Below are 25,997 nucleotides of genomic sequence, written 5' to 3'. Positions count from 1 at the left end.
GATATGAGATGAGAAAACAAAAACAACGGGTTGAAAACGAAGAGAAAGCAAAAATTCTAGCCCAGGACAAGTTGAAGGAAACTGGCAGTGAATTCAAGGAAACAACCGTGAAATCTGGAGGATCCATTCTGATTGATAAAAATTTTGAGCCTATCAATGCCACCTTAGAAGCCTAACAACCAGGAATTCAAGTAGGCCAAAACATGGAAAACAAATGGAAAAACTATCCATCTCCAGACATGGAAGCAGCTAAGCTGGAAGTTTATCAAAACTTGGTAAGAATGACGCAAGAAATGCTGGATAAACAAAAACCCAAGCTTGAAAGTGTTGCAAAATCAGAAGAGCTTGTGGTAGAAGAAACGAAAGCAAAATCCGATGTGGTGGTAGAACCCCACCTTGAAACAAATGAACCAGAGCTTATAGTGCCGAACAACAAAGATGCCTTAGACAGAATTCCATTCGTAGAGGAAGACTGGCCAGGACACTTATGGGAAAAGGTAAGAGAGATCAATGATGGGAGCCTAACTTTAAAGTCAGCCCCTATAGAGGAAGTTTGGTTAGATAACCTACCATCTGATATGAACATGGATTTACAATCCTTGTACGGGGATTGTGGATCGGAGGCTTCAGGAATATCTAAACCAATGACATTAAAACCATTACCTTCTTACTTGGGAGATAACGAAGATGAATCTATCATTTGCAAGACCACTCAAGTAAAAAGAGCCAAACAGACCCTAGAAGTAGACAACATTCATTCAATCATGTCTACACCTATCCAATGCACTCTTACCTTGGGAGAACTGTTGAAACTCAGGCCATACTTATGGAATGATTTACAGAAAACCCTAGAGAAGGTGGGTATAACGGGGTTAATCTCTAAGAATCTGGGAAACTCAAAAAATGAAACGGAAAAAACGAGATTCGATCAGTTCCTATGAACAAGGTCGGAGAATATTATGAAGAGGAAGAAGGAAACACTACCCTCCCAGTGAAATATAATGACATTGAAACCATGGCAATACTGGATAGTGGAGCTGGCATAGCCATAGCCACTAAAGCCGTATGGGAATCCTGGGGACAACCAGCCATTAGACAAACGCGAATGAAATTGCAGTTGGCTGACAGACACATGAAGAGACCACTAGGGCTAGTAGAAAAAGTAATAGTCAACTCCTGTGGAATTGAATATCAACACACTTTTGCCATAGTAGACTTTGGAAAAAAACTCAACTATGAAATCATATTGGGAAGACCTTTCATGCGACAGGTACAACTTATCCAAGATTGGGGAAATGACTATCTGTACTTGAAGCAAGTGGGATCTATCACGAGAGTCAATCTAAATGATCACACCTATAGAGACGTCTTGAAAACACCCATCCAAGAGTTTGATTCAGTCTCTTCGGCTGAAACTAAAATCCCATCTTGGTTAAACAAAAACACTCCTATTTGGATGTGTAGAGCTTCATAAAATGGAAGCTTGAGACGAGAGGAATGTCTCTTAGAAAGGGACTGCATAGACGAAGCCTACATACCTGAACCCTTTCTAGAACATTTATTCGAACCATTCGAGTGGACTCAAATCTTAGCGACAATGGATGTATGTGTGAATACGTCTATGCCTACTCAATTTTGCAATGAGGATGGCTACGACATAATTCCCATCCAAATGATGTCAGTCCTTAACATTGAAAACAATGATGAGGAAACAAAGGACTTGCTGAAAGCTTAACAAATCTTTTCTGACCTCTATTACGACGCAACTGATGAGTTGGATGAACACTCAGCTACCTCAGAAGATTCGGGATAAGAAAAAGAACATACAAGGGCTCAATTACTCTTAAAGGGAGGGGAGGAAAAGTTTTTTGACTTTCCAAACCAGAAATCAAGAAGACAAAAATGGTATAGAAGAAAGAGAGACACTAAAATTGTGAAAGCACGACCTATGCCATCAGTCTCCAGTAAAACACGATTCCTGATGCAGATAGATGCTAATGATTGTGTCAAGGACAAAATAACTGGCAAATATCCTTCAAACACAAACTCAAAAATGTCTCAGACATTGAGAAAAACAAGGAAGGGTACTCACGAAGAACATCAGGATAAACAACCACTCATGACCAGAGTCGAGCGGAAAAAAAATATCAAGAGTTGAAAAAAGCTCTAAAGGCGCTATACACCACCGAAATGGAAACCACGGAAGAGGATGGAAAGGATGTAATGCATGTTCCATGCCATTACAAAAAGTATACTCTCCAAGATCGGAAAATCATAATTGAACAACCTGTTAGGGAACTACAAAAAAAGGCGAGTCTTACGAAGGACCTGAAAACGCTAAAAGGGTAGACTTAGCTGAACCAAGAGAAGAGCCTAGACCGGCTTACATTGCAAATGACCTAACGGAAGAAGAAGAAACGCTTTTGCTGAACTTGTTAAAGGAATATCGGGATATCTTTGCTTGGTCTTACAAGGATCTCAAGGATGTTGATCCAGAAATTTGTCAACATACTATACCCTTGAGAGATGATGTGAAACCAAGTAGACAAAGACCATACACTTATAACTAAACATTTGCCAAGAAGATCAAAGAAGAGATTGAAAAACTGAAGGAAGCCGAATCCATTTACGAAATTGAACACACCGATTGGGTGTCTCCAATTGTGGTGGTACCTAAGAAGAATGGGAAATTACGAGTGTGTGTTAATCTCAAAAAAGTGAATGCAGCTACCATTAGAGACAACTTTCCTCTTCCGATAACTAAGCATGTTTTAGAATGAGTGGTAGGAAAAGAAGCTTACAGCTTCTTAGATGGTTTTTCGGGATACAATCAACTTTTGTAGACCCAAAAGATCAACATAAAACTACTTTTGCAATAGAATGTGGTATATTTGCCTATCAGGTTATGTCGTTTAGATTGACTAATGCTCCAGCCACATTTCAGAGATTGATGACCCATGCCTTCAAAGAGTATCTTCGAAAATTCTGAGAAGTATACATGGATGATTTATGTGTACATTCGTCAATCCGACTTGATCATTTTAAACACCTCAAAAAGGTATTCGAGAAATGTAGACTTTACAGAATTTGCTTAAACCTTGAAAAGTGCACATTCATGGGAAGACAAGGGAAAATTCTTGGACATATAATGTCTAAAAATGGCATAGCTACCGATATTGAAAAGATTCATGTCATTGCGGATTTGCCTAGACCAACAACAGTCAAAGGGGTACAAGCTTTCATGGGACAAGGTGGATATTACCAACGGTTCATCTACATGTATGCTATAATTGCAAAACCCATATATAGCTTGATTACGCACTTTGAATGGACCGAGGCATGTGAAGAATCCTTCACGAAGCTTAAGCAAGCTCTCACCTCAGCTCCAATATTGAAAGCATCGGTGTAGATGCTTCAAACTTTGCTATTGGTTGTATACTAGCTCAACCAGGAGATGGAAAAATCGACTTTCCTATTTCTTATGCTAGCCGACAATTGAATATGGCAGAAAATAATTACACCACCACTGAAAGAGAAGGAATAGGAATGATCTATGCCGTTAAAAGGTATAGGCATTACCTATTAGCCAACAAGTTTTTGTTCTTTGTGGACCACCAAGCCTTGTTATATTTGGTCAATAAACCATGCAGCACAGAGAGAAGAGTGAGATGGTTCATCATTCTTGTTGAATTTGATTTCACTGTGGTTGTAAATAAAGGCACTACACATCAACGAGCAGATCATTTTTCAAGGATTGTTTCAGGGGAATCACCTAAAGGGGTAGATGATGCTCTACCAGATGCCTATTTGTTCTCCGTGGAAATAATACCTAAATGGTTGGAAAAAATTGTGTCATTGATGATGATAGTTCAAGTGGATTCACCACTTCCTATCACAATTGATTTAATTGAGCAATGGGCTATGTATCAATTTACTAGTTGGAAGGCTATATAAGAGAAATCAAGACGGGATATTGCTTTTATGCATTAATCCTGAAGAAAAGTATCAATACCTAGGTCAAGCACATGTTACCATAGTAGGACTTCACTTTGCGGAAGACCAAACTATGAAACAAATCTTGAGACTTGGAGTATTTTGGCTGACTATGAGGCGAGATGTTAGATCTTTTGTAAAAGATTGCCCTCAATGTCAGAAACAACCACCCATTCCTCATGTAACTTGTTCCTAAGTGGAGTAACTATCTGGACACTTACTTATCGAGCCGAACATTTCCTGAGGATATGAGTAAACGACGTCAAAGAGCAATTGAAACGGAAGCAAGAGACTATGCTCTCATTAGGAACCAATTGTATCAAAGAGGTAAAGATCAACATTTGCGTCTTTGTGCAAATGAAAACGAGTATATTCCGATTATAGAATAAGCACATGCGGGATTAGCTGGGGGTCACTTTTCTAGTGAGACCACTGCAAGAGCAATCTTGATGGCAGGCATATGGTGGCCAACACTTTTTGTAGATGCCAAAGAATATGTTCAAAGGTGTGATGCTTGTCAACGAGCAAAAATTCCAACACGAGTAGACAACATGCCCTTAAGACCAATGATGGGGTCAAGAGCCTTTGCAAAATGGGATATAGATTTTGTTGGATCGATTCAGCCACGTGCTTATAGAACCCAAGCTCAATATATCATTGTAGCTACGGACTATTTGACCAAATGGGCCGAGGTTGAAAGCGACTCAAAAGAATGATGCCAGAACCACTGTTGCGTTCTTATATGAGTATGTATCTGTAAGGTATGGACTGGCAATAGAGATTTTCAGTGATCGGGGAACTCATTTTCTCAACAAGGTAATAGAGTATTTGCTTAATGAGTTTATGGTTATCCATAACAAATCAGCTCCCTATCACCCACAAGCAAATGGACAAGCTGAGCATACGAATAAAATTCTTAGCTCGGTACTGACCAAAGTGGTTAGTTTAGGAAGGACATACTGGGAAATGAATCTCAATGCTGCTCTATGGGTGTATCGAGTTTCATTCAAAACAGATCTAAATGCCACACCCTTTAACCTAGTTTGTGGTCTTGATGCCATACTACCAATAGAATTTCTATTGCCAACATTAAGGGTAGCATAGACTCTTGAGTGCACTGAACATGAATTGTCAGAAAGACTTGAAGATTTGGAAAAGCTAGATGAGAAAAGGCTAACTGCTGTAGCTCATATATATGCACAAAAGCGGAAACAAAAACAGTTTGATTCCCACTTAATCACCAAAATTTTCAAGAGAGGGGACTTAGTTCTAGTCTATTCCCTTAAGCAACACATTCCCAAGTTTAAGAAAAAGGGAAATGGACCATTTATCATTGAAGACGTATCTCCAAGTGGAGCAGTAAAATTGTCAACCCTAGATGGTGAACCAATGGCTAATTGGATTAGTAGATGTCGTTTAAAGAAATACAATTTGCCACTAACCAATGAATTGCTAGAGAGAATGCATGCAGCCAAACAAAGAAAGATGAAGCGACAACACGTTATTGATGAAGCCCAGGAGGAATCTAGACTTCGGGTACTCAAGTGTAAAGCTGCTCTCAAGAATCAACAGATATTGATTCCCATCAACACTTTGGAACTAGATGATCGACAATGGGACGCAGTTTCAACAGATGACGATTGGTTAGATGGAATGGATCTGCGCATCAAAGTACAACTCAACAATCATAGCACCAATGCTTTGGGAGACATAGGAGCTAGAGTAAATGCAGTCAGTTATTCCACATACACGAAAGCAACAAGTCAAAGCATTAACCGTAGGAATAACGATGATCAAAGGATGCAACAAGAATCCAACTCCAACATTGGGAGTAGTCAACTTGAACGTGATAGTACATGGATGCTCATGTCCGCATCAGTTTGTATGCTTGCCAGATGAACACATGAATAAAACGATGATTCTTGGCATTCCTTGGATGCATACATACAAAGCAGTACCGGATTGGGATACGAATCAGCTAAAGCTATCTCCTAAAGGAGGGCAACTCATTGTTCTTATTACACCAAGCAAAGAAGAATGGAAAAGATGCAATCAGAAGACCAATCCAAGAAGCAAATCTTCTCCATCCTCCGGGGGGTTCACTATATTTAAGACCACTATACCACGTGCGTTCATGCTCTTTTTGTAAAATCCCTATTTTGTGAATTTTCTAGGAAATATAATGAACCCTTTTCTTTTAAATTCTGTAATTTTTTTTGAGATTTGTAAAAAACATATCCTTATGTAAATTTATTTATGTAAGTTTTAAGGGATTTAAATACCCTTATGTTGCACTCACGTGATAGGTCACATACTATATAAGGTGAATCCCCCCGGATCCATCCCCTCCACAAACAAATGCTACAAGTAGCATGCAAGGAGTCAGGCAAATTTGGGTACCAAAAGCACAACTTGTGGATAAACCAAATCAGATCTGGGTGCCTTAAATTTCACCAAAGAAACAGAAGATGGTTCCAAGGATTCGAGCAGAGAATCGAGCATCTGTGAACAAAGAACCCAACATGAAGAGGGTTTGGAAGAAAAAAGAACACTTATCTTCTCCACACAACGTGAAACCAATCAAACAGTGGCGAGTTAAGTCGCAATAGGCTCTCAAACACCATGCACCAAGCAGACCGAGCTACCAATGGCGAGAAAAAGCTCGACAATAGTCTAATATGCTACCAACAGCTCAAGCAATCATCGTGCTTAAACACCCAAATGGTACTATCAAACAGAGAGCACAAAGGCTACAAGATTTGCTCTTTGGAAGACATCAACAACAAACCTCGACATCGGAAACCCTTGAGTTATTTACTCAAGACCCAGCTCTTGCACAACATATTGAGTTGAATTGCATTGATCTTCATATGATGGTAGAGCCAATCAAGGCTATGCATAGGCACAATTGTTCAACCCATGCACGTAGTCGTCTCGGAGAACGCCATCTAGGAGGGATGGAAGGGCACTAAGTACTAAGTAATTAAGGGCAATGTTTGAAGAGGGAGGAAAAAGTTCCATGTTAATGTGTGATTTTTTGCAAAATTACCTAATAATGCCCTTATAATTCATCAACAAGGGAAAATTCACTGGTAATATCTTTCCGATGAGTGTAAATAGTGTATATACTACCAGAAAATCATAAAAAATAGTCATTTTTTGGGTATTTTTCATCATTTTTGTTGATAAGTAGGCTTAAAATGGAGAAATCCAACAAAAAACAAAAAAGGTGTGTTTTTCAAGGGATTTTGTTAATTATTGGATTTTCACTTTGCTTTTTTAGAGCATTTTTCTATTTTCTTTGATTTTTTCAAATAAAAAGTTCAAAAATTAATAATAAATAGCAGGGAAGCTTAGATGGAAAAATGGAAGACACGATGGTAATCAGAAAGACAAGGCGGACAAGCACAAAAATTTTCATCGAAATCAGAAGATGGAAGCGGGAAGCCCAAATTAGGCGGCCAAGCCTACTTTTGAAAATTCTTGCAGAATGAGCTACAAGAATCCGATCATGGAAATTTTTGAGTCTAACATAGATTTCACGGCCTAGTAGGACTGACGGGGGAATCTGGGAAAATTTGGCTCTGGAAGTCCAGGTATAGATATCCAGGGTAGGCCAAAACCACCTCATTTCCACTTGGAGCCTTTGCAGAGAGAGCATTTTGGCTTCTTTCGCGTGTCATTTCCGGAGCCCACAATTGACCTTTTTCAGTGCCGTCCCACACGAGACATGAGGGGTAAGTTCTTTACACATCAATGATCCATTTTGTACAGCCGGTAGCTAGTTTAAAGCCCTAGAAAAAACACTAGAAATCGAGTAGTGCACGAAGACCTACGACCTAAAACTGACCATAGCGGCCTGCCAGCTTGACCAAATCGGATGGGATTTGAACCATAGCATACCCTAACATAATAGAACCTTTCCATACCACCAAATGACCATTTGAATGGGGTCAAGGGAGTCCTCAGTAGAGAAATTAGAGTTTTTGGGAAAGGCCAGAATTTCGACCTGCCTCCATAGATGGCTTACTAATGAGGTTCATATACAATGTGTATGATTGGTTTGGTGAAATCCATCAAGCAAAGCCCTCAAAAAGCAGAAAATGGCTCGAAGGGTACAAAGCATCAAATTTGACATATGAGGCTAAACTGACTCCAAATGAGCCAGAATTGGACATGTATCTTCAGGACTATGTTACGGAAAAGTCCAAAGCCTCGACCAACCCAACAAACACAGTAATCACAAAAAAACGGTGATTTCAAAGTCGACATAGCACAAAGTGATGCCGGCATGACCAAACTTGACCAAATTCAATTTAGGACTTGTATTAAGTGTATGAAACATGTATAGGTCAAATTTGTGAGAATTGCAAAGTTTTTGTCACTGTAGTAAATAATCGCGATTATTTAGTTTTGCAACATTTTTGCTTAGAAATTTCAATTCACCTCACCTATCATGTGTACACACCTATTACATGCCAAAAATAAAGTATGAGCCAAAATGACCACCCATTACTTGCAAAATTGCCAAAAAACGCAAAGAAGTCTATGTAAGCAAAAATTTGGGTTATGAACCACTTTTCTTGATCCAAATCACTTCATAATTCATACCCAAGGTCCATACAATGCCTAGAACCAAATTGTACCAAAAAATGTCACTTTTGGAAGAAAAGTTAATAATCGCGATTATTTACTTTAAAATTGGGGAATTTGGATATTTGGCCATCATACATCCAAAGCACATGTTGTGATAAGCCCACTAGCCAATTTTGAGTCAATTTGGATTTCAAAATCTCAAATTTCCTTTATATCTACTGTTTCAGTGACCTAAACCCAAAATCTGGTACCATTTTCACCCTGTGCATCCAAATGAGCCCATATTTCCCTCTGAGCATGTAATTGGCACATACTTCAAGCCTATAAAGCCAAGTTTGCAAAAAAGTTGAAAATTTTCCCAGCTATAAATAATCACAATTATTTACTTTGGCTACAAATTTTTGTTTTGACCATACAGTTTTGTTCCTTGCATGATTTTATGCATCTTTGCTTGTCCAAAAATTATTTGAAGCAATTTGGACTAGATTATCAGCATTTCAGTCTAAAAGGACATTCCAGAAAAAAATTCCGACAAATCTGCTAACTTTGCACTCTATTCACTGAACAAGAGCAATGCAAGCCGCGGAGAAGGCCAAGAAGAAGTTAAACCAAAAGGAGAAACTGCAAGAACTGTCCCCGTATCAACTAGACCCCAAGTCAGTAAAGGCGGCAAAAGCATCCTACCTTTCTAAAGAGCGGTTGGAAGAGCACCACACCACGGTTTTCACTGGCAGGTTTAAGAGTGAAGAAAGGAATCCAGTGGAGTTGCAACTCTTGCCTAAAGAGGTTTATGATGTTGCAGCAAAGCCGAAAACCAAAGAGGCTAACCACAGGTTGGGGATCCGACATTTCTACGAACAAGAGCCTTGCGGAGTGGACTTTCAGAAAGCTTATGAGCTTTTGTCCACAATCAAAGAAGACGGAAGTGCCCACATATCAGACAACCAAGGAAATAAGGTAGAGGTTGTAATTACAAAATATATTGTGGTAGAGGCACTCAGACTGTCCACTGAAGGGATGACCATGCGGGCAAGAGACAAGAAGACAGCGGGCACATTTACAAAGAAAAAAACTACGGCTACATTCGCCAATCTCATCCACAAACAGGTGGAAGAGCCAGCCCATATGTACCATCAACATTTCCATTTCTTGGCAAAAAGGCCACCAAGGTACACGACACCAAATCATGCGGTGGCCACCACTTTTACACAAGTTCTGAAGTCAATAACAAGGCAGCCTATGGACCATGCGCAGTATGTTTTGACAACATTAAAGGCCACCAAGAAGGAGGGGAGAATAACATACTTGGGCGCACCAGAAGTATTAACTAGAATAGCCTATCATGCCATCGACATGGCTGACAACCTATCGCCTGCCCCGGATTAGAATACATGGATCTTGGTAGCTCTCAACCCTCTCCCAGAGCTACAAGATTAGGTAAAAGATCATTTAAATCAAGTGATGAATCAGATGACAGCTCAATACAGCGGCACAGCAGTGAAAGCTCTGACAACGAGGAAAAAAGAGCTAGGAGGACAAGATGAAGCAGAAAGCTGTGGCTGCCCACCAAGAGGAGCCAACTCAGAAACAAGCAATATTTGAAAGAGAAGAACAAGTGTATCAGTGCACTAGGCAAGCACAGCAAAAAGACCCAGAAAAGTGGGTACTCACCGGCTTGAAAGGACTTCGAATGAAGCATCATTCAAGAAAAGAGGCCAAGGATCCCAAAGATTATTTGAGAGGATGTACCAAGAGGCCGAAGCCTTAAAGTTGAAAGAGACAGAGGAAGCGGCAAAGAAAGCTGAGGAAGAGGCTACTCAAGAGAAAAGCCAGGTATCTCCCCGACCCACCCCACCGCCGTCGGAACAACAGGACCAGCCCATGCCTACTCCAACATCATCACCGCCAGGCCAAGAGATCAATGAAGAAGCCGAGACCGACAAGGAAAAAGATTCTGAATTCACCCACCAAATGGAAGCTACACAACAAGCTGACCACACTGAACAACATGAGGAAAAAGCCGCTGAGCGAGAACCAGAGCAGGTAGCCAAAGACACCCACAAGCGTGCAGATGAAACTGATAAAGAGAAAGATACAGAAAAAGAGCAAACCACAACACATGAGGAAGAATTCGAGACTGAGAAGGTAGAAAGGCCTACAACCGAAGAAATGGTAAGGGTTAAGACCACACAGGTTATTTCTACTCAACTAGAAACTGCCCAGGTATCAAAGCCTCAGGATGGGCAAGGAGAAGAACAACCATCCACCTCTACAAAACCATCAGCACCTACACCACAGCAAGAAGCAACACAGGAGGCTGCCGGCACATCACAACTCGCAAGACAGGAGGAGTGGCAGTCCAATGATGAAGTGATCTTACAAGTAAACGAGTATGCAAGGTAGATGCAAGTCATGACGGAGAAACTCCGCTCTGCAGCCTTCGATCGCAGTACAAAAGCCAAAGAACTAGAAATGGTCATCGATGTTCTTCAAGGAGAGCTAGACAATAGGATGGCTACTATAATTGATCTTCAAAGACAAGTACAAGAGCTAAAGACTGAAGCAGAACGGCATCAGATAGCCAGGGACAAACAACAGCAGGAAACGGAGGAGTTGGGTAACCTCCTTACTAAATTAGCTGATGCATGCAAAGTGAAAGATGAGCAATTGACAGAAGTGACAAATGAACTTCTTACCACCTCTCTGTCAGCTCAGAAAATTCAAGTACAGTTAGATGTCGCTAACGCTACTCTCCAATATTCCGAACAAAGAATCAATGATCAGGTCACATTCTTGCAGCAAATAAGAGAAAATCCAGCCATGGCCTCGATCAAGGGAACATATGAAGTGTACAAAGCACTTGAAAAGAAAAACAGAGATTTAGAACTGGAGTGAAGCTTGAACAGTCACAATGCACAGACCTGGCACTGATGCGGGTCCAAAGAGAGGAGGAACTCCTTAAGGAAATTGTAGAATTGAAAAGAATGAACCAACTCCTCAGAGATGGAAAGCCAGATATATAGAAAGAGGCAGGCACTTCAGAGCCACCCCAAATGGACATCCCCTCGGTCTCATTTGCTGACTTTGAGACGCAGTCTACAGCAGAGCCGAGTGGTGATGAAGACTTTCAGGTCCCAATTACAACCGAAGACATAGTGCCAATGGTCCAGCTATCAAAGGTTGAAGATGACGCACTGAAAGAGAAGATCACCTTAGAGGAAGATGAGCAGTGGAAGGCCGCAATGGATTGGGAGTTGAGAGTTTTACACTCTGTCAACGTCAGTCAACTCATTCCCAATCAAACCAATGCTCAATGGAACCAACAATCCCTGCCATACCCTCTCATCAAGGAAGAACTCTTACAGGTAAAGGAAAGATTATACAAGGATATGCAAGAAGATAGCGCAGATAAAGACCACCCAAAGTGGAGGTTAAGCTGGCTGAACAAGAATCCAAGATACCTGATTCTATTCACAAGAGCACCTGCGGCCCTACAGAAAGATCTGACATTCTGTCATGTACCTTGAGTAAGGACATGGCAAGCACATGAAGCACTACATAAGAAAAGGCAAACATGGCTTAATTTTCCGAGGTTTCCAGCTCCAGAGAAAGGCCAAGCATCAGAAGAATACATGGTGAAAACCCTAACGCGTGCCATGACATTCTTCAAGAGTGTGCCAGATATCTCCTGTGCAATGCTATATAAGATCTGTAGGATGGTACAAACATGCATATAGGTTTTCAATGAGCTTGAGCAGACAGGAGCCCCCTAGCTCTCATTCTTGGAAGGGAACAAAGGCCTATGCTATGATCTAAGTGGGCAACCCTCAGAGGAAATTCTCTATGGATTTTATGCCAGATGCATGTTCCTACCCTCGCATAATATGCTCGCTTTTGAGGAGGAATTCTACATTGGCTTCTTCACCTGGCGATCAAAGATATTTGCATCGGTGATAAGAAACCTCACGCCAAGATTTGTAGGATACTCGGTTGTGGAACTAAAAAACAGAGTCACCATGCAGTTTTTGCAAGTGCCATAAAAAGAACGCAAAATCAGATACCAAAAGGCACTCGAAGCACTGAAAGACCGCCTCACCCGCCGTCAACCTGCAGATTACTTTAGCCCATAAAGCTGTGTCAAGGGACGACACAGGCGAGGAGGGGGGGAATGTTAGCAGCAAGCTAACACGTACATCGTATTTTGGAGTTCTCCTTGTAAAAAAATTATTATTTTGATAAATCGGTAATATTGTAACTCTTATTTTCTTGGTAAACTTTGTAATTAATGAGCCGAGGCTACAAGCTTCCAGATTGTATCAGCCAGTCAATTCCCAGTTTTGGTAGAAATCCAGATTATTACTTTGGACCACCCAAAAACTTTGGCTAAGGTATAAAAGCCAAATTTTGTAAGTTTTCTAGAAGTTTTGGATAAGACATACACAGCGTGAGCTAACGGTGCTCACTTCTCTCCTTTTGGCGCTTCCTACTCCCTCTCCAGTTGTCACATTGAGAATGTGTTTGTTGCATTGCAATTGCAGGTAAGCATTGACGTAAGCCATTCATAGTATTTCGTAGCTTTTGGCGTCGCTGACCCGCGGACTAATTTCATCATAGCTAGGAATTTACATGTTCAAATCGAAAACTAAGCACATGCGGGGTATTGGGGCATCATTTCTAAGCATTTAGATGCATTCTAGGTCGAAAAAAACTAGATTAAAAATCCATTGCTGTTAATAATCGCGATTTTGGAACTTGACCTAAAGTGGGATTTGAGATCATAGGCATGTGTGCTTAGGTCTTGTAAACTTGTCCTAGAAGTTTTGTTACGTTTGGATGTCATTTGATGCTCTAACGGATGTGATTTGCTTGCCGATGAGCGATTGGCTTTTGGTGATTTCAGTCACTTGAGTGTAGCTTGAGTTAGATGCGAGTTGTTAGTTGTTTTCCGAGAGATTGACAACCTCTTGTAGCCTCTATGCACTAGTCGAGTTGATAGCTGATTTTAGAAATCAAAGGAAAAAAAAGAAAAAAAACTTATTTCTCCTGTGCCGGAGCCTTGGCAGCACCTTTGGAAGGCTCGGCAATGCCTGGAAAACTTTATGACACTGGTTTTACTGGCATGGCCTCGTCACATGGATCCCCCCTCGATTGGCCGGCCTTATCACCCCCCATGCGCTCGCTCGTCCATGCCCCATCCTAGCAGGCCGCCCTTGGTTTCACTCTCCCTTCTCTCTCTCTCTCTCTCTCTCTTCTCTCTCTCTCTCTCCCTGTAGTTTATTCCCCAGGCATGCATTGAATGAGATATCTCTCTCTCTCTCTCATTCTCCCTACGTACCTCTCTCTCTAATATCCCCTCTCTCCCTTCTCGGCACTCCCTCCTCTCCCTCATCCACTCCACCTCTCTCGCTGACAACCCACTCTCCCCAGCTCTTGTCGCGGCCGCATGACCACATTTGGCCCGGAGATCCTCTATCTCTATCTCCTTCGTTGCCTACCAATGGCCGATCACACACTCTCTCTCTCTTACCGCAGACACCTTGTTGACCTCACACACCCCCCTCCTGGCCACCCTTGGCCAGGAGAGGCCTCAAGCACCCACCCCCTTCTTTCACTTTCTCTCTCGCGCTCCCGCTGTGTCGAGCCGCATGTGAACTCTCTCTCCCATACTCTTATCCACACTCTTACCGCCGGCCTCTCTCACACTCCCTCCCTTGCTCTCTAGGCAAGCCAATAGCCCGAAAATATTCCACAGCTAGCCCCACCTGCTCGCCTCACCCTTCCCTCGGCCTCATTCTCCCTCCCTTGGCCCACTAATATTCTTCCTCTGTCCCCACTTGACTTTCCCCCCCTCCTCTCGTCCTTGAGCTGCCATACAAAGGGATAATAGTCCTTCTCTCTCTCACCACACACACCCCCCTTACCCCACTTCATTGCCAAAGACCCCCCCCCCCCCCCTCGATCTCTTGTCGGAGACCCACTAGGTGCAGCCCCCCCCTCGCAATTTCTCTTCTCTCTCTCTCTCTCTCTTTCTCTCTCTCTCTCTCTCTCTCTCTCTCTCTCTCTCTCTCTCTCTCTCTCTCTCTCTCTCTCTCTCTCTCTCTCTCTCTCTCTCTCTCTCTCTCTCTCTCTCTCTCTCACACCACAGGCCAGTGAAGGCGCCAAAAATTCTCTCTCTCTCTCTCTCTCTCTCTCTCTCTCTCTCTCTCTCTCTCTTATCCACACACACACACCCGCCTCATCCTCTCCCTCCCTCACACACTCTCTCTCTCCCCACCCATACCCTTTTCTCCCTCGCGCTCTACACATAGCTCCAGCCCGCCCGCTGGCCTCTCTCTCTCTCCCTCTCTCGGCCTGTGATGGCGCAACAGAAAATTCTCTCTCTCTCTCTCTCTCTCTCTCTCTCTCTCTCTCTCTCTCCTCTATGCACACACACCACACACACACACACCCTCACTCACACACACACACACACCATTCTCCCCCATCCGCACCGCATCCCTGCAGCACGTCGCCAGCAGACCCGAAAAAAATAAATTAGAAAAAAATATAATATATATATATTATATACATAATAATAAGGCCCCGTTCCCATGCACGCTTGCGCACACACACATATATATATATGAATATAGTCACACACCCATACATACATACACACACGCTTACACACTCACACATACACACACACGTCCACCCACACCCACCCATACGTACAAATATAGGCAAATACGCACCACAAATACAAAAAAAAACCAAAGGATTCCACGACTACGACGACAACAAAAAAGAAGGAGGACCCAAATCAGGCGCCACCAACAACAAAAAGGAGAAATGCAGCGAAGGCATGCCCCGGCCGACCCCGAAAAGAAGTACGCGCTACACTGACGCACCGGAAACACACCATTCGTCGGCATCACGCAACCACGACGCCATTTTCAATAATTTGTAGTTTATGTTCATCATTCCTTTAGTTTTCACCCAAGCCATTGTAAAATTCCCACTTTGTAAATTCCCTCTCTCTAGGTGATGGTCACAAAGGCCCACCTAGAGATTCTCATCTTTTAAAAACCTCCCAAAACAAAGCAAGGGTCAACCACACCCGGCCCACCACTTGCTTTGTCTCCCCGATTAGCTTACCCTAATCACACCGGGATTACCATAATCAAGAAACCAACACCTATAAATTGGGAATGAGAGGTCACTATCGGGGGGGGGGGGAATTCATGAGAGGGCAGCACTTGGTAGAGTGTCGTGGGAAAAGTGGACACTATTGGCATCACTGGGAAGGGGGCTTGTGTGTTGGTTTGCCTTGGGAATTGCACCATATGAAGGGAGCCACATCCACCTCTTGACTCCAATGGTCGATGCACACACGTATACACGCTCTTGGTAGTGAGCTTCACAATCATCGAGTCATCTTAGATAATGCACCAAGTAGTTTTCACCATTCTTTCTCCCTACCTCTCCATCACCACGGTGTGCGGCCTTGCTGGAAGGAAGGTCATTTGTAAATACTGCAGAAATAATTCTCCCTCACACCCCCGAGGGTTTTCATCATTTGTCAATCTCTCTCTCTCTCTCTCTCTCTCTCTCTCTCTCTCTCTCTCTCTCTCTCTCTCTCTCTCTCTCACTGTGTGTAAGTTTGTGGTGTTCCTATCATCGTGGTCTGCGTCCTAGCCGCTCAAAGCTAGGTAGTGCCCCCTGTTTGCTTTACCGTGACAGGCTTGAGGCGCGCCATTCGGCCCCCGACGTTTTAGAGGCCGTCCGGTTTCGAGGTTCGCTTTGCTCCCATCATTTGGTGCCCCCACAGAGGAGGGCTTCTAAGACCCTTCAATTTACAATGCTGAAAGTGATGCACACCATCAATCATGGATAAATGGCTGAAGGAATTTTCTAATTGGAGGACGGAAGAAGAGGAGATGAAGGAGGCACTAGCCGCCTTCATTGAAGTACTACTGCCAGGCTGCAGTGTCGTCACTATTCAAGAGGTAAATTCTCCATCTCGTGTTGCTCATTCTAACATGTGGGAGGCCTATGAAGTGCCATCACTACTATCAACCACATTATTCTGTCAATGAGTGCCGATAGAGGAAGTGAAGAAAGAATGGTGAGTTTTACTTTTGAAAACTGCGGCACTCTCACAACAATCAGATTCTCTATAGCACCAAGTGTTTTCTCTCTAATGCTTTGAGAGGAGTCGTCAACTACATCAACCACAAAGTCTACGTCCGGAGGCCTAAAGCATTTGGTGGACGCAAGTGGGCCTACACTCTCTCTAGGCCTGGAGAGTTCAAATAAAGTTCGACCACCCAAGCGCCGTCGCCGCATGCAGAATGGAAAGCCGATTGAGGTAGACTCTTCTCGCCCAGTCTGTTTTGAATCTAATGTGGAGGATTGTTCGGACTACTACAAGAGGTAAGAGCATGTGGTGAAGGTGTCACCTCGTCAACACCTGAGGTATGCAACCCTAGCATTAGGGGAATTTTGAGGTCACTTTTGTGCCCTGTAAGAATATGTAGAGAGAGAATATATACTTTATTTAAAAAATAGTGAAATGTTTGTGAAAAGGTGAGTTTGCATCCTTTTTACCTCCGCCGAAACATGTCATTGTCAAATCTTTCTAAGATCTTTAGTATTCTAAAAAATACTCCCTCCAAAACTAATGAAAACGTCAGTTATGGCCCAAAATTCAAAATTTCCAAAAGCTGAAACAAACCTTTTCTGTGTCGTCTTCTTCCTCATATCTACAGAGCTTTTCTCTATAGTACTATCTTTGACAAATACTGTTAATATACTTCCATGGAGAAGAGAAGCTTATACCATCTACACATTGAGCTAAATGAAGAATATTGTCCAGTGCGCAAGAGAAACAAATGTGCAGAGGTGTCCTCGTCCATATTTGAAGCAATGCGGCAAGATTAAAAAAAACACATTGATCTCTGGACTGATGGAAGATTGTATCCAGTGGACCCAATGACAAAGAGCACTCCCCCATTATCAAATTGTTCATCTTTGATAAAATTTGTGGGTGATGGTCAAAGAGGGTTGCCCGGTTATACACAGAGTCTTGCGGTAGAGAGAGATATTCTTAAGTTAGAAGATCATTTGGCCAAACAAATGATAAATACTCTTAAACAACATCTTGAGGAATGTAAAGAGAGCAACGAAAAGCTACAAACTCATCTCAAACAAGCTAGAAGAAAGAATACAATGTTAGGAAACAGACAAGCAGAAAAGAAGTTAAAGAACATTGAAGCCTTGAGACGGGGTGGAGGAGGTTGCAGCAGGAGAATCAGAGCAGCAAGGTATATATGCTTATTTTATATTGTTAAGTTGCTACTATTCTTTGTTAATATGCTTAGGTTACTTTTCTTTGTTAATATGCGTAGGTTACTTTTCTTTGTTAGGTAGTTAATCTTTTTGTTAGGTTGTTATTAAGACCCTATTGCAGCTGTTCTTTATTAAATGATTAATATTCAGTTAACTTTAATTTAGTTGATCACTGTTTGTTTATTTTGTTGGTGTCATTTGGACAAGATCAATAATCAATTAATTTTGTACCTTTTGATTTAGGACTTTGCTACAACCAAACTCTGCATCAAACATGGAAATGGCAGCTAAACATTATTGTGATGTTTTACCTCCCAAGGTTGCCAAAAAGATTTTCACAGAGAAGAAGTTTAACAAGGCAAAGGAGCAGTGCATTGAGGGATTTTTGTAGAGCTCTTGCTTGGACAAGGAGGATGTGCAATATACTATGGATAAGGTAGGCATTAGCAGAGATGGTTATAGCAAGCTGTTCAGAAATGTGAACTCAAGGTTAAAGCAATGTAAAGTCAGGTCCTCTTTGCTTCCAAAGCCATCCATTGTGCAGCAGGCAAGGAAAAAGATCAATGAGAGGATAATGGAGATGTTGGGTGAGCCTCACCACATTCATGGTACGTATCATGGTAAAAAGAGGGATCTTCAATTTGACGAGTTCAATAAGATCCAAACTTCAAAGCAGTTTTAAATATTCCACTTGCTAATGTCCACATATGCACTCTGCATGCTCTTTGCAGAATTGTGGAGAAAATTGTACATCTGTATGTGGGGTTTGCCTGGAAGTTACAGCCAAAAGCAGCTAGAGATGCTGCAATGAAATGTATTGAAAGGGTTTTATCAAAAATTGGCCTTCACAGTGGTAAGGTTAAGATTGAAACAGACCTGAAGAGATCTTCAAATGGAAACAATGTGCCTAGAAAGGTCTTTGTTGGTGGTGTGAAGGCCAGAGCTTTCCTAGGGTTTCATGGCAAACTAGGAAAGGTAAATGCCAAGAAGGGTTCATCCAATGTGAAGTATAACCAGTGGAAAGCTCTCCACAATGCCATCAAAGATCATGGTCTTGAAGGTACATCAAGAAATGAGGTCCCATAGGATGTGGGCAAGCACATAGGATGCCATTGTGGCAAAATAACCAGCTCTAGAACTAATAAGTCCAGGGAAGAATGCAAAAATTATGATGGCTTCCTCCTTTTCCACCAATATTAACTTCTCTAACCCTGGAGGAAGCTGATATGAACCAACAACCTTTGCAAGTGCTTTAATTGCAAGCATTGGCAGCAATGGTTCTCTTGTAAACTTGTTATGGAATATAATGATAGTCTCTTTGTTGAGCTTCCCAATAAAGTGTCCCAAGCTCTGGTTCCTTCCTAAATTTAATGGTCTGGAACCCTTCCCCCTGCCAAGGAATTTGTCTGTGTCCAGTATTTCAATCTGCAAAAATATATCTTGGTTAATTGTTTGGCACATTAATTAGACAAAGCAAAATGGTCATAAACATACCTTAGGAGACTCATCCTCCTCAAAAAAGGCAGGTTCTAGTTGGCCTTACTTCATAATCTCTGGTCTTTTCCTCTCCCATATGCTCTATTTTAAGCCTTTTTTGGATCTCATTGAACTCCTCTTCAAAACGTACACCCTATTGCTCATATCTCAGAACAATGTCCTGCACAAGCTTTCCAACACTTGAGCTGTCAATAAAATTTTCTGCCTCTGTGTCCAAGACTGCTAAGGGGCAAGAAGAGTAATCAATGAATCCTATGTCATTACATCCCCACTCAGCCAAAACTTCCCTTAGATCAAAAAGATGTTGAATGTCATTCAGCAAAACATATTCCTTTTTGTTAACTTTGTATGTGGAAAATGTTGCTGGGCAATGCAAAGGATCAACATCTTCATCCTCAATGTCAACATTCTCCACTTTAGTGATGCTTTCTGCTTTAAATTTTGCAATGTCCAGCATCTCAATGCTTTGTAGTTTCTCTTCCTCTTCATGGAACTCCATCTCCCTCTCCTCTTCCTCCTCTTCCTCCTGGTCCTCCTCAGCCTGAGAAATCTGCTTTGGAATCTGTTTGCCCTCTGGTGTTGGGAGTACACTGAAGAAAATGATAAGTCCAAGGTCATACTCTACCAACTGGCAATGCATATTACCATGAAATTTGCAAGGCTTTATGATCTTTTTCCAGTCTGGATGAAGGCTTGAACACTTCTTTGCAATACCTGTCCTTGCCAAGCTACCTGCTTTGCATATATCAAGAAAATGAACAAGATTATCAAGCCTGTGATCTTTGGTCAATGCTGTATATATCTCTATCAATTCACTAATTTGTGTGGAGAAGCCATCCACAAGTAGTTGAAGCTCAAAGGCATCATTAAAAATCTCTTTGACACTTTGAAATCTTGCAAGTTCATTAACTTTGTAAAGAAAAGACATCAGCCTCTCATCAGCGGTCTCTTGCATATCCTCTGTATCCATTATGACAATCCACAAATGTCTGAGAAAGATAAAAGAGAAGTCCATCAAGACATTAAGAAGTAGACATGACATTAAGAAATATATTTCTTCTATGACTAAAATATATCAATAAACTACCCTTCCTTAATAATGCAAAAAACTAATAATGGTTTACAAACAAGTATGCAAGTTGTAAATCTAAGCAAGCAAGAAAGAATTACAACAAATTATGTCACTTGCTATGCGAGCTATGAGGGTGAGGAGAGAGTTGGCACTCAATAAATTCGCTTACGGCGTGTCACTGGGTAAGCGGTCGACACCTTCAAAATTCACGCACGGGGTGTCGCGGGGTGTCGCTTGGAGGCTTTATTTCTAGCCTTGTGAAGGACAATGAGCGGAAAAGTGGGTTGGGTAGGTTGTTTATATGGCCAAAAATGCCGCCTCGGGGGGTGTGCCAAGCGGTTTCCGCCTCTAAGTTTGTGCCCAACGGCTAGTATGTGCCTAGGGAGTTGTGCACCTAGGGAGTTGCGCATAGCGCCCTATACAAGCCCGAGAAGCACTCAAATTGAGCACATTCTTGCCCGATTTTTCCCGATTCTTGCTGCGCTATTATCCGATTCTCGCGGTGCTTTCACAACCCAATTTTACCCGCACTTGGAACAATTGTCACCCCGTCACCCCGTGCGCGATCTTTGTATGTGTGAACTTTTTCCTCGCTTTGCTATTTCGCCTACGGGGTGTCACTCGGTCGTGAGCCGCTTGGAAGGTGAAAACTTCCAATGCTATGGTTATCCCGCACGGGGTGTCATAATAGGAAAAAAATGTTTGTTGTTTGTTACTAATGTTTGTTGTTTGTTGTGCAGCAATCATTCCTATTCCTTTTGAAGATGGCAAGGACCAAGAAGAACAATCGTCACCCCGTCACCTCGTGCGCGATCTTTGTATGTGTGAACTTTTTCCTCGCTTTGCTATTTTGCCTACAGGGTGTCACTCGGTCGCGAGCCGCTTGGAAGGTGGAAACTTCCAATGCTATGGTTATCCCGCACGGGGTGTCATAATAGGAAAAAAATATTTGTTGTTTGTTACTAATGTTTGTTGTTTGTCGTGCAACAATCATTCCTATTCCTTTTGAAGATGTCAAGGACCAAGAAGACTGCAAGGAAAGTTGATGAGCCTCTATCCAAAGATGAAGAAGAGATTCCTAAGCCTAGCAAAGCTTCAGCTAGTACTTTACCAAACCAACCATCCACTTCTAAAGATCCTGGCAAACCAACCTCTGCTAGCACAAAGAAGACCAAATCTCAGAGGAAGGATTCTTCTCTACCCGACCCTAAAACAAGCAAAAGGAAAGATACACATCAGAGGAAAGCTTCCAAGCCTGTGCAGCTTAAGCCTCTCCTTACAAAGAGAAAGTTCAAGCAGGGGGTCAAATGTCTAAGAGAGATAAGGAAGGCCATAAAGGCCATCAATCTTGCAATTCCCAAACTGCCCTTCCAGAGACTGTGCAGACAAGTTGCAGAGGAGTATAAGATTTCCATGAGGTGGACTAGTACTGCATTGGCATGTATCCAGGAGGCTTCTGAGGACTTTATGATTGAGATTTTCCAAGATGCCTATATCTGTGCAGCTCATGCCCATAGGGTTACTCTGATGGACAAAGACATGATCACTCTTAGGAGGCTGACATACAGGTTTTCAAAAATTTTGGAGCCTGTCCCTATGCATGATATAAAGGCATTCAATATTCTCAACATTCCTCCATGGAGGAAGCCCAAGGAGCCTGAAGTAGGAGTTTTTGATATTACTGAAGAAGAGGAAAAGGAAAGGAAAAAGAGATCCAAGTAAGACAAGGAAATTGCAGAGAGAAAGGAGCTTGACCCGTTGGAACCTCAGCCAGTGCCCCTCTTGAGGAGTGTCAATCGTACTGGTTTTGTTGTCACTCTATTTAGTGGGGAGGATCCTAGGGAGGATTACAATTCACTTGACTCTGAGACCTTGGAAATTCTCAAGGACTGGACCAAGGAGATGAATTCTCCACTCCTTATCACATGCCTCAGGTTGTTTTTGTTTTCCTCTGTATTTTTGTTTATAGCAAGAACTCTTTATATAACAAGAACTCTTTACCAGGTTAATGATGCATTCAAATGAGCCAGACCTTCAACAAAAGGTGGAGATTTTAGACCCTGCTATCTCCCAATTTCTCAGGACAGAGACAAACATTAGAGAGCTCACCTTGTGGTTGACTCATGTGGACTTGGAAATCTGTGAATTTTTCTTGATTCCTTATCATGAGAGGTAAGTTTTCTACCTACACCTTGTGAAGAGAATTTGCTAATTCACGTTAGAAGGCTAACTGAGGCTTGTTTTTATAGCTCACATTGGAGTTTAATTGCAATTGATATTGTGAAAAGAAAATGCTACTTTGTCAATTCTCTTGGTGGAGTACATGGTCAAGCAAAATTGTAAGTATAGCAGCAGACACATTTTGTAAACCATAAGCACATACTTTTAGTAAAGCAGAACCTCATTTATAAAGAATTTTGGATAGTGCTACTATAAGATTTATAGATGCTGAATGACATCCATTTTGTAGTGGTGAAGGTTGGAATTCTTTATGCTTTGTTCACTTCAATGGATTATCCTCAAAGATTTTTTCCCAAAAATACATGTAATGAATTGCAGGTTCCAATCCAGCCTGAAAGCCATTCATGTGGATGGAGGGTATTGACAAATGCCAAGCTCCTCTTGGACTTCATATACTGCAATGACAATCAAGATATAGAAGTATAGCATATTTCATATTTGCCAGCTATATTTTTTCTCATTATATTGTTCCTAAAAATTGCTTTCTATTGCCTTGTATAGATCAACAGAGAGTGCTATGGTTGACAAGAGCAAGGATTATCAAGTATATGATTGAAGCAAATGGAGAACTGCAAGAGTTATTTGAAGATGATGATGTTGAAGAGAAGGGGAAAGCAAAGCTGGAAGATGAAGAAGAGAGTGGTGAGCAGGAAAAGGCAAGTGAAGAGATGGATGATAAGAGAAAGAGGAAGCAGCCTTCAAGCCCTCCAGTCAAGCCCACTTCAAAAAGAAAATCTCCCAGGACAAAAGAGCCCACTTCAAAAAGAAAATCTCTTGCAAAAGCACCAACCCCATTAAGGAAGTCCCCTAGGGACAGGAAAACTCCTGCCAAAAAACTATTCTAGCTTATTGTAGCCCACTTGTATCAAGCTTCTCAGTTCTCTATTGTATCCAATTGTCTATTCTATAGCCCACTTGTAACCAATTGGCCCTTGTATGGACCCTTGTATGTAAGTGCAAATATTTGAAATTGAATACTTGTTTTAAGACTCTGTTACAAAATCAAATCATTGGATGTTTGAAAAAGTTGCATTTCAATAACAAAATAAAGATCCTTTTAAATCATGTGATACAAAATAAGATCCTTGTAGGTCATGTGATACAAAATAAGATCCTCGCAGGGCATGTGTTACAAAATTGCCTTGAAGGATGTTTAAGGCACCAAATGTACAATGCCATCCAAGATGTCCTTGCACTGTAGCCTATTTTCATTCCTTTTTGATACCTACAAAAACAGTCAAAGTTAAATAAAGAACCAATAAGAGAACAAGAGACTTTTAGGCATAATAGTTACCTTTCTACCATTTACTTGAAAGCAGAATGTTGTGGGCAGTTCAATTTCATCATTTTGCAGGTCCAATCTCAATTGTTGTAAGCTACACATGCCTCTTATCTTTACAATTGACAGATGCTCATTGTTTACCCATGTATCAATGTATTCTATTGGGCTGCCAATGAAGTCCTCCATGTCTTGATCAAGTGGAGTTAGCTGACCACCAACATAGTGCCATCTTCTGTAATAAAATGACATAATGAAGTTTTGTGTCCCTATCATGTATTTGCAAGCAATTGAGCCAGCTTGCACATAACAAGTGATTCCATTCACTGTTTTGGTGTTCCAACCCTCATCCACAAATTCAAGTACATTTGCTGAGTCTAAAGTCTTCACTGAAAACATTGTTCTAGATTTTCTGACTTCAGCATTAGAGAACAAGTCTATAGAAACTACAATGGGCATGAATATAGAAATTCTACTCTGTCCATTTTGATCAGTCGTGTTGTAAGTGATAATGGCTTCAATGGAAGTTCTTGGTCGTTTTGATCGTGATGAAGATTCCATGGTGAAAAAAGAAATGAGCAGAGAAGTCTAGTCTGAGTTCAAGAGAAGAATAAGCAGAATGTGCAAAAAATGGTTCAAAACTGGAAAAGATCATGAGATATAATCCAAACGTTGTTTTATGATGGCAACGTGAAAAATGAAAACAATATAATATGAGAAGTACGTCTTTCTAAAAGCGAGAGCTATTAAATGCCTTTGCACTTTTACTTGTTTACATTGCTATTTACCAGCTCAAAGTTGCGGTAAAGATAGAATATTTGCTTTTTTTTGTGAGTTTTCCAAAATAGAGGTTCCGTAACGGAAGCTCTTCAACCATTGGTTGAGACCACTCTCTCTCTACACGCTAAAAGGCACAAAAATGACCTCAAAATTCCTCTAATGTGGTCAAGATCCTTACCCTACACCTGACATGGATAATAACAATAGGCCAAAAGTATTTCCTTTTTGTTTCTTGCAACACATGCATGTAAACGTGTATATTGATAGGAAGATATTCTACCAGCAGAAGATTGTTTTCTTATTTAGAGCCGAGATGCTTGATGAAATCCTCAGATCTCCACGCCCCATCATCTTGCCCCTCTTGGATTACTACCACTCTTTTGATGTAAGCATCTTTATTCTGTTTTAGCTTTGTGATCCATTCTCTATCCTATTTTAACCTATCTACCCAATCCTGTAAAAAACCGCTATGAGCCGCTACTGTTGTTAATGTATTAATCTTTAAAGGAAAAAAAAGGTTGTATTTCTTGGGTCACTACCATGGCAAGTTTCTTTCCCCACGTTCAATGGAAAGAAGGGAGAAGATCTCACCACCAACTTTTTGGATGATTTCGACATTGCTTGTGTCGTCTCCAACAAAGATGACGACGCTTCACGACTTAGAATTTTTCCTCTAATGATGAAAGTAGAGGCCAAGTCGTGGTATAATGCGTTTCCCCAGGATACCAAGAATGCATGGGAAGTGTTAAGGGCTGCTTTTGTAAAGAGGTTTGGTGGAGGCACAACCTCGGAGAAGCTATGGCAGCTACTGACGGAATTAAAGCAGGGAAGTCTGCTAGAGTATGCCACCTACGAGTCCAAATTTGTGGACTTATGGGAGAGATGGGTTGCCTCATTGGAGGAAGGCGAAGGAGCGCCTAATTTCCTAAAGAAGGACTGTTTCATTGCTGGTCTATGGTCGCCACTTAGAGAGAAGGTGAAGGGAAGCTTTCCTGCAACATATGAGTTGGCTGTCGAAGTAGCCCGCCTTAAAGAAGAGAAGCTGCGCATGCAAGCAAGAGTAAACGAGTCGGCCCGACCAACCCCAGTGACTGCAAGAGCCAGTCATAGAGCCCAACCGCAAGAGGGATCAGAAGAGCAAAAAGACCTACTGAGTCGCATCACCATCCAACTAGAGAGTTTATCTGTGCATCTGGTGTAGCAAGGGTA

This window comes from Adiantum capillus-veneris, chromosome 5 (genome assembly GCF_014529385.1).
Source record: "Adiantum capillus-veneris isolate H3 chromosome 5, ASM1452938v2, whole genome shotgun sequence".
Lineage (NCBI taxonomy): Eukaryota > Viridiplantae > Streptophyta > Polypodiopsida > Polypodiales > Pteridaceae > Adiantum > Adiantum capillus-veneris.
Note: the sequence above shows the minus strand (reverse complement) of the source record.